Source organism: Falco punctatus, assembly GCF_963210335.1.
Source record: "Falco punctatus genome assembly, chromosome: 9".
NCBI classification, from domain to species: domain Eukaryota; kingdom Metazoa; phylum Chordata; class Aves; order Falconiformes; family Falconidae; genus Falco; species Falco punctatus.
The window spans coordinates 27,336,515-27,349,540 of record NC_137589.1 but is presented as its reverse complement, the minus strand read 5'-3'; the positions used below and the strand labels follow the sequence as shown (position 1 = coordinate 27,349,540).

At 36.9% G+C, this 13,026-nt stretch overlaps 1 protein-coding gene across 4 annotated transcripts in view; it reads left to right on the top strand.

The window, feature by feature from the left end:
• Positions 1-13,026, top strand: part of BLNK (B cell linker) — a 100,720-nt gene that overhangs the window by 5,066 nt on the left and 82,628 nt on the right. The gene's annotated exons all lie outside the window — the stretch shown is intronic.

Genomic DNA, 13,026 nt, shown 5'->3' with positions numbered 1-13,026 from the left:
GGGAGTGCAGATATACAGAATCAGCCATTAGCACACAGCTTGGCAGGGAACATCTCCTGAAATAGAACTTAGAGAGGGGGTGGAGATTTTTTAAGAAAATATATTTTAAAGCCATTGTTTATGCAAAAGTTTTTTCATAAAATCTGCATGATTAAAAACATTTACTAGTACAGAAATCTACATGAATTTTACAATAAAAGTTCACAAATACTAGGAATGATGTCAGAAAAAAATCCAATAACTTCCTTTGTTGACCTCTGTAGAATTGTTTGCATGAGTGCAGTTGATTGATTGCAACTAATTAGAAGAGAGGAATAGAACAACTCCTTGAGCTGGTGTGATTCCTCTGCCACTAATTCCATTTGTGTAGCTGTTGAAGTAAAAGACCTTTAAGATCTATTTTAAAGGTAAAATCACTGTTATATTTTTGTACTGCAGAGAAATTATGGTTGCTTGATACTTCATTGCTCAACAGAACTGTTTTCTGGATGCATCAGGAGTTGCTGCTGTTTATGTTAACAAGGGCTTCAGTCCTGCAAAACTATTCATTAGACCACAGCTACTCAGGTGCACGCAGGTTCACTTTGTTTTAAACTGCACAGCTGTAAAATAAAATTGGGTTTTACTAACAGTTCATGCTAGCATAGTAGGGCTAACAAATCAGTCAGATAAAGATTGATCCCTGTCCCATTCATGCATTATAAACTGAACCCCTAAAGGGGCTGTAATGCCCGTTGCTGGATGAGAGGGAGTGAAGTTACACCTAGAAGTGAATGTGTTGTCTTCTTGTGCCTGCTGCAAGTAAAGCTGTACAGCAGTAGTGGAAAAGGATCTGAGAAATATTTTCAGACATTAGTGGTAACCTAATAAAAACACAAGTGAAAAAACCCAACGGGAACAATGCATGATCTTCGGTGATGGTCTGTGATACAAAAGCAGTATGCTTAAAAATGAAAGTATTTCCTAGTATGTTCTCCAAACTATGTATTATCTTTAACACATCTTTAAAGATTATTTTGCACTGCAGAAAACATGGCAGTATACATGTGATACAATAAGCAACATCAATTTTTGATGGCCTTGTAGACAAAATGACAGGTCTCTTTCCCACACCGGTAGCAATCTTCCTACAGCTTTCATGTGTTCTTTAATTGAATTGTTCAGTAGCATTGTCAATGTGATAGATCTGTATGCTTGAAACAGAATTAATTATGACAGTACTAAAAAAAAAAGATTCAGGAATCTATATTTTACTATCATTAATAGCAATATTTGAGTAACTACAAGATGCTATTCTCCTACGTACAAGTAATATTACAAGTGTATTAACTTGTAATTAAATCAATTGCCCAGTTTTTTTATTCCAAGCTCCTAGCCTAGTATATAATAAATTTATAATGTTCCAGGAATTAAAAGTTCCTGCTCCATTACAAGGTGTCTGATTTAGAAAGCATACCCTTAGAAGCTCCACCTTAACAATATATGATGGAATAACCAGATGGCCAAGGTACACATTTCCACTTCAGAAAAATCTCAGTTTCTGTCTACGCAACTTAAAGCACAATTCTCTGACCAGGTCTACTGGTTTGTATAAAGGTGTCTGGAAATCCAAAATTCTGATTTTCTTATTGTGTCTGTTTATTAAGTTTGGCAAGAACCTTAGGCTTTGCACCTCAGTTCATCGTTCAGTTATAAGGGGCATGTGTTTTTACCTCACTACACCCTGCAAAGACTTAACAGAAGTTCAATATCACTTTTGGATATTGAGCTAAAAGTCACTAGGGAAAAGCTGGTCATCTATCACTAGATAGCAGTGAACAAAAAAAACCCCTCAAAACCCAAACAAAAAACAACAACAAAAAATAACCAAACCGAACACAAAACCCATAAAACAGAAAACACTTGAGCAAGCCTGATGCCATCGACTAAGAAAGAGTGGCAGGTTTACCTTCACATTAATAATTTTTAGAAAGCAAACACAAGTTTGCCACTACACACACATGCACAGAGATGCTATCCACATGTATAAATCTCATTATATACATGCAGCTTTTCTACATGTCGACCCAATTTTAGACTGATATTTAGACAGAGATCTGGGTTTGCTATGAGATATGTTAAGTATCACTGGACAGAAAATTACTTCTAGCCTGGCACATAAAGAAGGAAGCAACTCTCATGTGGCGTGTTCCATGCCAGCTTTCCCTCACCACACATTCAGAGTGGCACAATTTTCTGTTTTACTTTTGCATGGTCTGAAAAACTGCATTCCATCCATGGTCTTGCTGCAGTAAGGCACCTGTGAGGGCTCAGAGGACAGCCTGAGTGGAGCCAACTCAATGCCTACCAGCAGTGCTTCACAGTTCTCAGACAAGCCCTTCTCATCATAAACCCCTCCAGCCTGCCCCAAAACTCTGCCATGGCACTGACACCTGAAGCATATGCAGTGCAGGTCTTTGTATTAGTGAGAGAAGCCAAAATTCAGAGAGGCAACAACCCTGTGGGGCAGGTGGCACACTGGCCCACTGGTGGGTCTTACTGGAAGATATGTTTCCTGGAAAGCAACGTGTGCAACCAGCACAATACACATTTATCACAGGATATAAAAACCAATACGCCAGATGTGCCTCTTTTCTGTGTGGTTTCAGCAAGGACACTCATCTCTAATTTTTCCAAAGTTGTCAAAAACTGGGAAAATGCACGGAAAGGAATTATCCAAAAGCTCACCACTTAAAACAAAACTTCTTAGGGGGCCCTCCTGCACAACACATCCCTTCTGTAAAATGCAAATTGCATTTAATTTGAAAGTGAATCAGATGTATTTAACAATACTAAGGTCTTTTTGAAGTTTAAAATGTTCTAAGTCCAGGCATGCAGGCCCTGTAGCTACATAATCTGTGATAAATTGGCCACAGCACCTTAAATCAATTTTGACTGGTTTCAGAATAGAAATAGAGTAATAAACATTTATATGGTCATTTCTTTGAATATTTCTTGTCTTTAAAACACAACCACTTTTATAGCAGTATTACATTCTGTTTTATAAACATACTGAGTATCAAACTGACCTTTTATAGGAAACAACATGCATTTTATAAAAATTTAGAAGTAACAGCTCTTCTTTTACACTTCTACAGAATCTAAAAGTGCAAAAGGGTGGTTTATTAGATCTGAAGTGTACCCTGCAGTTTTATTTTTTAGCAATAGCACTATACTTAGAATAGTTATTCAACATGCAGGTCACATCTGAATGATGCTAATCTAGTCCCGATGTGCAAATCGGCATTTAGCCACAGCTGCATTGCACAGAGCATATTATATTCTCTCTTGCTTTTTAATGTCTGAACTTGCTATACTGTACTCTGATTTTCAGTTCCCTCTAAGAGTAAGTTGGTTGTTTGATTATTTTTTTTAATCCTGCTTTGAATTCCCACTGACAGATTTAAAAAAAAAAAAGACATAAAACCCAGTGAATTTTTACTTGAACTCGGAATCAAAAAAAAAGTAGACTATTGGATTTGTATATTGAAACTTACTAAAAGAAATCTCAAACATCACAAAATGGTCAGACATTGATTCTAAGCAGGTTTTGTGTGTTTGTCCTCTTTCTTGCTATTTCAAAACGTGTTTTGAATCCCATGGCTGGAATATGGTGCTTGGAGAAAACTAGAACCATTTTCTTCACCAATACGCTATTGGGGATTTTTAAGTAATATTTAGAGAAAAGAACCTGTGTCTTCCTGCAGGAGATTCAGGCCTCCCTGCCAGTGCAAAACATTGCCACAGCTTGCCAGGTTCGACTCACCGAGGTTGTACTTTGACATCCATTTATGTCAGCAATGCTACTGAGAAAAAGCAACTATCGTCTCACTTGGAAGTTCCTTCCCATCCCTGCAATGCAAAAGCAGCAGACAGGAAAGGCCAGGAACCTCATCTGCTTTCTCTAGTGACAGCAATCGAACACACACACCTTGAGCTCCTCTGTTGCTACGTAAATGTGCAGAGTCCCACAAGGCCCAAGTCACTTCCCCAGGTTCAGCTAAGAGTGCTTCCCAATACTGCAAGTGGTATTTTAGCAGCACAGAGTAGGGGAATAGATGGAAGGACACATTAAAATTGGTTTTGGCTGCTTGGATATCTGTTAGGAAACAGCTAACTAGCATCAGGTCCTCTGACATCTATCCCTGTAAACTTAGTTTTACAAATAAAATTTGGATGATTCAGGCAGGGGCAGAAATAATGTTTTCTAGGTCTTGCATAGCAACAGAAATTAGAAAATTAAACCAACAGAAGTTAGAAGCTTGCTGAGTACATTTTTGTAACCCAGTTCCCCTGGGAAAAGGCCAAAAACTCTTGCAGTGTTTTTCCCAAGTATCAAGCTAGCATAGAAAGCTTGCATATGGGCGAGGTCCAAAGATACAGTGCAAGTTGCAGGTACTGTTGAGTCACACTGTCAGGCTGCCTGTTGACAGCCAAATGCTACAATTCCATAGCCAGGGTTTAATAATATACCACTTGTCTCAGAAAGCCATTAAAAAAAGCTTATTTAGAATCATTGCAATACTAGCACTTTGGGGTACCCAAGTGTTTGGTGTGAGAAGCAGCAATGCTGGCATTCTTTGTCCCACCTTTGGCAAGCACACAAGGTCCCCATGGCAAAAAGCAGCAACCGCTCACAACAGAAAAGTGATGTTACAAACATATGTATTTTCAGCTGCAAAGCATGATTAGGCCAGGTAACTGTTAATATAATTGGTTTTCTGCACAATTTCTAATTCCTCTGACATTCCTTTCTCCTATTCACATTTACCTGTCTTCTGACACAGACCCACTCTCCCTTCTCAATACATTCTGCAGCATCTAAACCCCTCTCTGACCCCTTCCCTTTACACATCCTTGCCTTAGGTGCCTTCTACACCTAGCGCTTTGCTTCTGTGTGGCTTTTAACCAGGGTCCTCCCCTTCCCTTTTCTCCTCAATTAGGTCCTATTGTTCATGAAAGGAAATTTCTCCTGCTGAGATTTCTCATTGATTTGCAGTCCTACAGGCTTTCCTCATTTCCATCCTTCTCAGCTCTAGAGGTTCCCCATCAGAAGTAGATGAGCCAGCTCAGATATGAAAGGTATTTTTTGCAGGACCTTCATTTCCAGGTATTTCTACAGGCTCTGGGCTCACTTTCTCGACAAAAAGCCTGGGTAGTGGTAGGAACCAGACACCTTAAGAGCCTGAACTCTTTTGTGGCAAAGACAAGTGATCCTCGGCGCCTATCCCTATAGCAAATGCTTTACAGACTTCGAAACCCTGTCAAGTTAAAGCTGTTTAAAATGAAACTTTCTCAGGGCAGGTGAAAACTGAAAATAGTTTCTCCTCAGGGGAGATGGGTGCAAAGCATTAAAACAGAAGGCTGAAAATGTAACTAAGAGCAGAAGTGCAGTCTTTGCCCCTTAGCAATTCTTGGAGTAATGCAGGGGGGCTGCCTGCAAAGGGACAATTAGCAAAGCTTCCTAGGTCACCCTGAACATCATTGGCCATCAAGTATGGAGGGGTTCGGTTCTGTTTCTTGCCGTTTCTAACCAAATATGAAATGATTTCTAAAAACAGAATCACACGTACTTACAGCCATTTCAAAAAGAGGAAAATGGTAAGAACATAGCATAGAAAGGAGGCAAATGTTAAACATACAAAGGAGCTAGAATCAAAGAGTGACCTTAAGGAGACCAGGTCTGAAAGGGAGATATTTCACAGCTTAGCACATCTGCTGCTTATCAATCATCTTCAATTAAGTAGTAAGTTACAGGGCCATTACATATTCATATATCTTCAACAAAGCATAAAGCATCCATACAGTAAGTAAAAGCAAAATTTGCATATTTCTCCTTATTCTTCAAAAAAACCCCAGAGATAAATATGAAGGTAGGTTACTGAATGTAGATACAATTTCTGAAATCTAGGGCACAGTGAAGTTATGCATCATTATCTGACGCATAACACAAGTGATTTTAGCTAACAACTTATTAATTTCAAAATATATTAATATTAGTAAAGAAAACACTCAAAATATTAGACCAGGATACAAAGTTAACCATCATTAACACCAGATACCCATGAACATTAGCTTATAAACTGCACTTGTATCTAATCATTTACATTTATTTTACTGCTAAGATAATTTCAAAAATCTCAAAAGCAATTTAATAAAATTATCTAACGCCATGATCTAGCAATGTGATCCTGTAGTATGAAATCCTAGCCAGTGCAAGAATATTCATTGCAGGAGTGACCCCTTAATTTTTTCTGTGATAGAAGAACATTTCTATTCATGTTCCAAATGCTGCTGCCAGAAATGAGCTGAACATAAATTAGTTTGTTTTATGCTGTAGCTGCAAGTGATGAGAAGTGCTTGTCTGCTTTCCAGTCTTTAAGCTCTGGCACACAACAACCCAATCAAATTCTAAATGTCACATTAGTCACAATCATATTAAATATGGATTAAAGGCATAGCTTTTGATGCAGAATTCTACGTTCTTAAAGTTTACTGACAATTTTAAATATTATTCAAAATATCCTCCAAATTTTGTGGACCTTTCAAATTCAAGGAACATGAAAAAGAATGTGAGAAGTTGTGGAAATTTGTAAGCCATTGTATCATTGTTTCCAACATCGACTTTAAAGCCCTGAGCTGAAAAATAGGAAAACTCCACACAGTCTCAGGCTTTCCAGTTCTGAACTTCCTCCTGTTTCTGCTTTGTTCAGACATCCTGGTTATATAATGCAACCCCTCTGATATCGTTTTAGGAAATGGTCTTTAGAGACAATGTATGATTTGAAGAATCTTCATTTTGGGTCTTTTGTACTCTTTCCTTCCTGAAAAATCAGGAGCTTTTACAGCATGTGCAAGTTGGAACTTCACAACACTGATGTCTAAAATCATTAGTCATTTTTAAAAATCTAGCCAGAAACTATAATCACTCTCCAATTGTTAAACATCAGCTGCTAACCATTTCAGAAATCTTCTAGAGTCCCTATAATGTCACAGTGTAGTCCTTCTGCTTTCATATTAGCTGTTTCCAATACAGGGCTATAAATTCCTGATTTCCTACTCTGTTTTATCCTTGAAGAGGTAGGTGAACATGGGAAACTGATACTAAAATGCCAAGTTCATTTTCTCATTTTTTATCTTCTGTACAAGACTGGTCTTACAAACTGAAAAGACAAAAATCATCAGCACACAAATATATATTGTAAGTTACATAAAGATTATTTAATGAAGTAATTATAAGCTTCAGTGAGCAAGTCCTGCAAGAAGTCAGCAAAATATCTCAAGCAGATAAGACAGCAGGTTCTCCTCTTACAATACATATTTTTCTTATTAAAATTACTTATACATATATGCATATGTACGAGTGGACCAAATTTGTCATTACATACTGATAGATGCAGCTCCAGCAATGCAAAGCTACCAGACTAGACAGAGACAGTTTTGTTTATGTTTGTCTGAAAGTCACTCAAGACACACAGCAGTTGGAAAGCATGAGCCAGCTATTGCTTTCAAAAGCATTTGAGGAAGTTATACTTCATGCTTTCCTACTAACAAGGAACTAAAGTGGAACAATCAGTGAGAATTTCCCAAAGATACAGATTTAGACAAGGCCATATTTATAAGACGGGTGCTCTGCCTTTCTGGCACAGTGGAAGAAAATAAAGCTCAGGAAAACAAGCTTTGCAGGAGCACTTGGCTTTTAAAATTTAGACTGTTTTTACAGAATGCAAATGACCTGAAATAACTGGTGGGAATGTTAGTCAATTTGCAGGTAACATTTCCTTCTGTAGATATTGTTTCCCATGAACCTAAAATGACTGAAAGAGATCAGAGAAGGAAAAAAGAAAAGTATCCCTTTTGTTCCTGCTGTACATCCACAGTAGCTATGTGTACAAGTCATTTTATCAACAACCGAGCCTACAGTGGTTCTGCAACTGTGTTACATTAAAAATTGCAGGCACAAGAGATAAAAACAAAGCTGAAAATTAATCAGGAAGTAACATTGTGTCTGCAGGAAGGGAAAGCCTAAGCCCGCTTGATTTTGCTTGTCTCACATTTTTATGACACCTTGCATATTGCTCTAATACAATGAGGAAAACAGTAAAGAATTTATGTTCATTTCAGGGTCTAATTTCCTTCTCAGGGATCTTTTTTATTACTAGAAGTCCTAATTTATAAGAAAATTTATTCTTACAACATCAATTTATAAAGGCTGTACAGTTACCCTAGGCAGTATCTTTTTTTAAGAGTAAAAAGAAATCCTTAAAATCTAGCAATCATGTAATAGAAATAACAGCAGTAAGGACAATAGGTTATACATGTCTGGACCTCACTGACCAGATTAAGCTCATAACTATCATTTCCTTAACATCAAGAAAACAAAAAGACGTTGACAATAAGTTCAAAGCAGATGCAATCTCAATCTAAACCAGGAGTTACCAAGGATAATGCACTTGCACTGATTTAACTATCTTGTTGATGAGGGGAACCACAGTACTCTTAGCTTGGAAGAAATTTCTGAAGGTTTCTGGGAAAATACTTCTTCCTGCAGCAAAGACCAAAACTAGCTCAATATTATTGATTCTCATGAGAAAGCATGAACAAGGTTAAAAATCAATGTTGTAAGGAAGTTTTTCTAAAAAAGGGGCAACTCTTGAGGCTCTGTTGGTTTGGAAAGGTGAATACATACAATTCCACTGAAAACAAGGAAATCTTGTGAGAACAAGTAGCAGGGAGAAAGGGCTCCCTGGGAACAGGCCAGGGAGACCCTGAAGTTTTAAGTTGGTTTTTCCCACTGGGTTTAGGAATGGAGAACTTCATCAGTCTTCTACGTAAATACAGGATTGCATTAAGTATAGCTGGCTTTAGCATGAATTTCTATTCCAAACAGAAGGAACTTGGAAAGGACCCAAATAGTAACATGCTACTTGGGCCAGTGGGTGATGCTGGTGCCAAAATGAGATAAATTTCCAAGGAGATACATCTTGAGCTGCTATTCCTGATGAATCAAAGCAGAACTAATTGGAGTCCTGACTGCAGAAATGAAAGATGGCTAGAAATAATTATTAAAAGATAAATTAAAGGAACTTTAATTTCCCAAAAGAGCAGAGAAAGAAGTACACTTTTGTTGAAACAACTTCTAAACCTGTCTGGATACTGCTACTGTAAAGCTATTAAATATAAAGTGACATGAACTAAAGCAAAAAAGTACACTGTTAATCCCAGGAAGACATCCACAGGGGTGTTACATGAGGATGATTATGCCAGGATGTTGGCAAATTTTTCACGTAAACACGCTTGTAGCCTAAAAACTAGATATAACCCACAATAATCCGAGCACATCTTGCTAATGCTGACTGAGCTGTTATGGCTGTATTAAAAGGTTTAACATAGCTAAAATGAAAATCCATTAAGTCTGCAATGCAAATTTATAGAAACAAGAAACACAGAGGTAGATGAAGACCAAGTTACCAAGTGTCAGGGGATTTCTCTCAGTTTCTCAGTAAAATGAAGCCATCTTGTTCTTTTACGTGATGCCATCTGCTCTAAACAAGCATGATGCTGGAGGGGGGCAAACAAAACAGGAACAGCAGACCTGTAGATTACTACAAATGTACTAAGTGCTAAATTTCAGTGTAATATTGTGTTTAATTCAAAATGATCAGCAGATGGCTTGCACAACCTATCAGTTATCAACATACTGTTAAGAGCACTGAAAGCTTGCAGCCATTCTTAGAGTGGTGCAGAGGATGCTATGTAATATTTATCAGTCTTTCCATATCTAAAAACTGATGGAATTTGCCCACATTAAAAAGAAAAAAAAACAACCACACACCAAAATACACCATAAAAATGCAATTGCAGAGATTTTTCATTAGTGAGTTTTCCCAGTGCCAATTCTGTGCATAAGCACAGACTTCAGCATTAGGGAATCTGGCTTGAAGTTTGGGTTGCATTGCTGGAAAACCACATCACACATTAACGCTCAGAAAGAGGAGTGCTGGAAAGAATTCAGAATTCCCAGAGGTCCCACAAAACCAGTGCTTAGAAGAGTAAGAATTTCAATCATTTCATGTATTTTAGGCCTCTGGAATACTGAAGGGTGAAATCTATTCAAAATTCACATTAGTGTGGCAAATGCAGAGACATAGCTTCTACTTGTAGGGTACTTGGTTTCCTGTAGCTATTACCTGGAGTATTTGAGTGTACATTAGTAAACAAATAGGCACAAAATTCCCATGGAAGATATTTTAAATTGTTTATTGTTATTGAGACCTGCTGTAAAATGCTTTTGTTTCTGAGCTTTTCTTTTTATTTCCTCTACTTTTCTTGTGTAGCTGCACTTTTTTGCTTAGCTATTCTACTGGTTTGCCCCTTGCTACTTGAATGCAATCTACATTTTTAAGAGGTGTTTTCTGCATCCATTGCAACATAGTCAATGAAAAGCACAAGACTGAGAGCTAGTAAAACCTTACAAATGACCAGGGTTGATTTATCATAGTATGACCCTGAAAGAGTAAAAACTTGATTTTCCATTAAACTTACTTAGAAGTCTCAGTATACTAAAACAACATCTGATAAGCTTAATACAGATAGGCAGGGTGCTTAGCCATCTGGTTGTAGGATAAGACAGAAACAAATAACTATACAGGTTGTACAACTTTTTTTTTGTAAAAAAAATAATCAATATAAACACTGGATTATAAACCTAAGTTTGATATTTATAGCTAAGAACTTATTTTACTTGTTCAGATGTACACAAGGGAAATGTTGACATTTGCCCTGAATTCCTAGTTTCCTGTGAAGGGAAAAATACACTTCATTTGTGTATTCGATTGTCTGGGTCCTCTAGTACATAAAAAGCAGATTTCAGAAATGTCTGTGCAGCAGCCTCATGTTGTAAGTGAAGGAGACTCTTCACTGGAAGAAAAAAACAAACACAAAAACCAACACCCTCAAATACTCAACCTCTTACCTGAATGCTTTTGATTTGGGTGGTTCAGAGTATCTGAAATGCATCTGTACAAATACAACACTGGATTTTAAAGAGGCAATAGGAAGAAAGGCAAACAAAATGTGTAAGAATGAGGGCATCATCCCCAAAGCCTGGAGTTATATTTGGTCACACACTTTCCCAACAAAAAGTTCTCTACCAACAAAATTTCAACCTTTTCTAGAACTGTATAATGCATTATTTATGGTGTTATTGTTTCTTCCTTTTCCCTGTCCAATTAAGTATTCTCGAACTTTACAGTGTAGCACTATACTTTCTGTTGGGTCTTGAAGGATTCTTGTGATTGTGCCCATGAACAAATTCAGGAAAATGAGAAACTGAGCAACTCAACAATTAGGTCATAAATTATTGGTTTTTTATGTTCACCTATGTTTTTCATCATAACACAAACCACTACATTAGAACTAAACAGCAAAAATATCAATTTGAGCAGCACAGATAAAATGGGTATCATCTGACATTTGCAGACAACAGCTGGATTTCCACAACATAACATGAAATGTGGTTCCAAGGCCAAGAAGTTCTTGAATATGATGTTGCCTTTGTTGAGCTTCAGTTTGAAGTAACCCATAGTCATGAATTTTAATTGGTTAAAGCGAAATAAAGCCATTTCTATCATGCTAAACTGTACCCAGATCCACAGACACTCTATAAGCATGGCCATCAGTCAGAAGGTCAACAACTACCCCAACCTCCATCATCTGAATGTGTGCATGCTCACACACACATCTGAATGAGCTGCAGATTCACTCTCTCACACACAGATAATAGTGGGAAGTAGTATTCATTTTACAAACATGTTGGAATAGGAAACACCAGTGTCTTTTACTTGGCAGGTGATGCCATACAAGAAAATGAGGAAAAACAAATACTACTTTAAAGTACTTCAGAAGGCTTCTGGTCATGCTGTGCAGGTATATTACATGGCTGGGTAGCTACAGTCACGTTAAAAGCAGTAGAGTTAGAGAAGTACTAAAGGAAAAGAAAATGGACTTTTATTACTTAAGGCTTTATTTTTCTGGACTAGAAATACAATAACCCTGTTTAGCTTTATATATGAGGCGCCAACCCGTATGGGTTATTTCATTAATTTATAAGGAGAAATTTCTAAACTGATTTTGTTTAACTCTGCACAGCTGAATTTTAAAATCTGTTCTTCCCACCCCTCCAACACTGAGAAAACTAAGTGAAGATAAAATATAGATTTAACATTACCACCCATTCTGTGGTCATCTTAATTTATTAAGGAGCTGGGGGGTTACATTTTATTTGCACCAGAAATAGCTACAAGTAGTTGTATAATTGAAGTGATATGATCATTGGTAGTAGCTTTAATCACTAAACTGAATGTGGAAACCCATGCTGGAAAAGATTACTTACAATATTTATTAAAATATGAAGGAAATCTATGTAATAAGAATTGGCTGATTTTATCTAATAAAGTTATTTTATTTTGCCTCTGGTCACTTAAAAAAAAACAAATTCACATTGATATGGAACTCATAACAAATCTTTTAATACAGTGGTGGATTAACTTCTAGTATGCGTGTAAAATTTGTCAACATTTGATATTTAATTGACCCATATCAAAATTCAAATTTTTTTTTGTTTTCTTTTCCTCTTTTACAAGTGTATGTGCCTATTCATAAGGATAGCTGTTATATATTGTATGATCTTTGTCCATTATTACCTCTTGACTTTCACAAATCCATTAAATCATTTAGAGATCAGCATATAATTTTTATATTGGTACTCAATGTTCATTCAATTTCTAGTTTGCTTCTGGATGTAGACAATAGTACATGAGAGTCACTCTGCACTATAGATTGGTTTAAAACCTTGATTCTTTAGTCAAATTATTAATTTTCAATGACATGTAAGCAAAAATGGAAATACTCACTGTAAGTTAAATTTCAGTATTAGTCAATGGTTGGAGGGTGAGAAAGGGAGAGAAGTAGTCAACCAACAGTGCA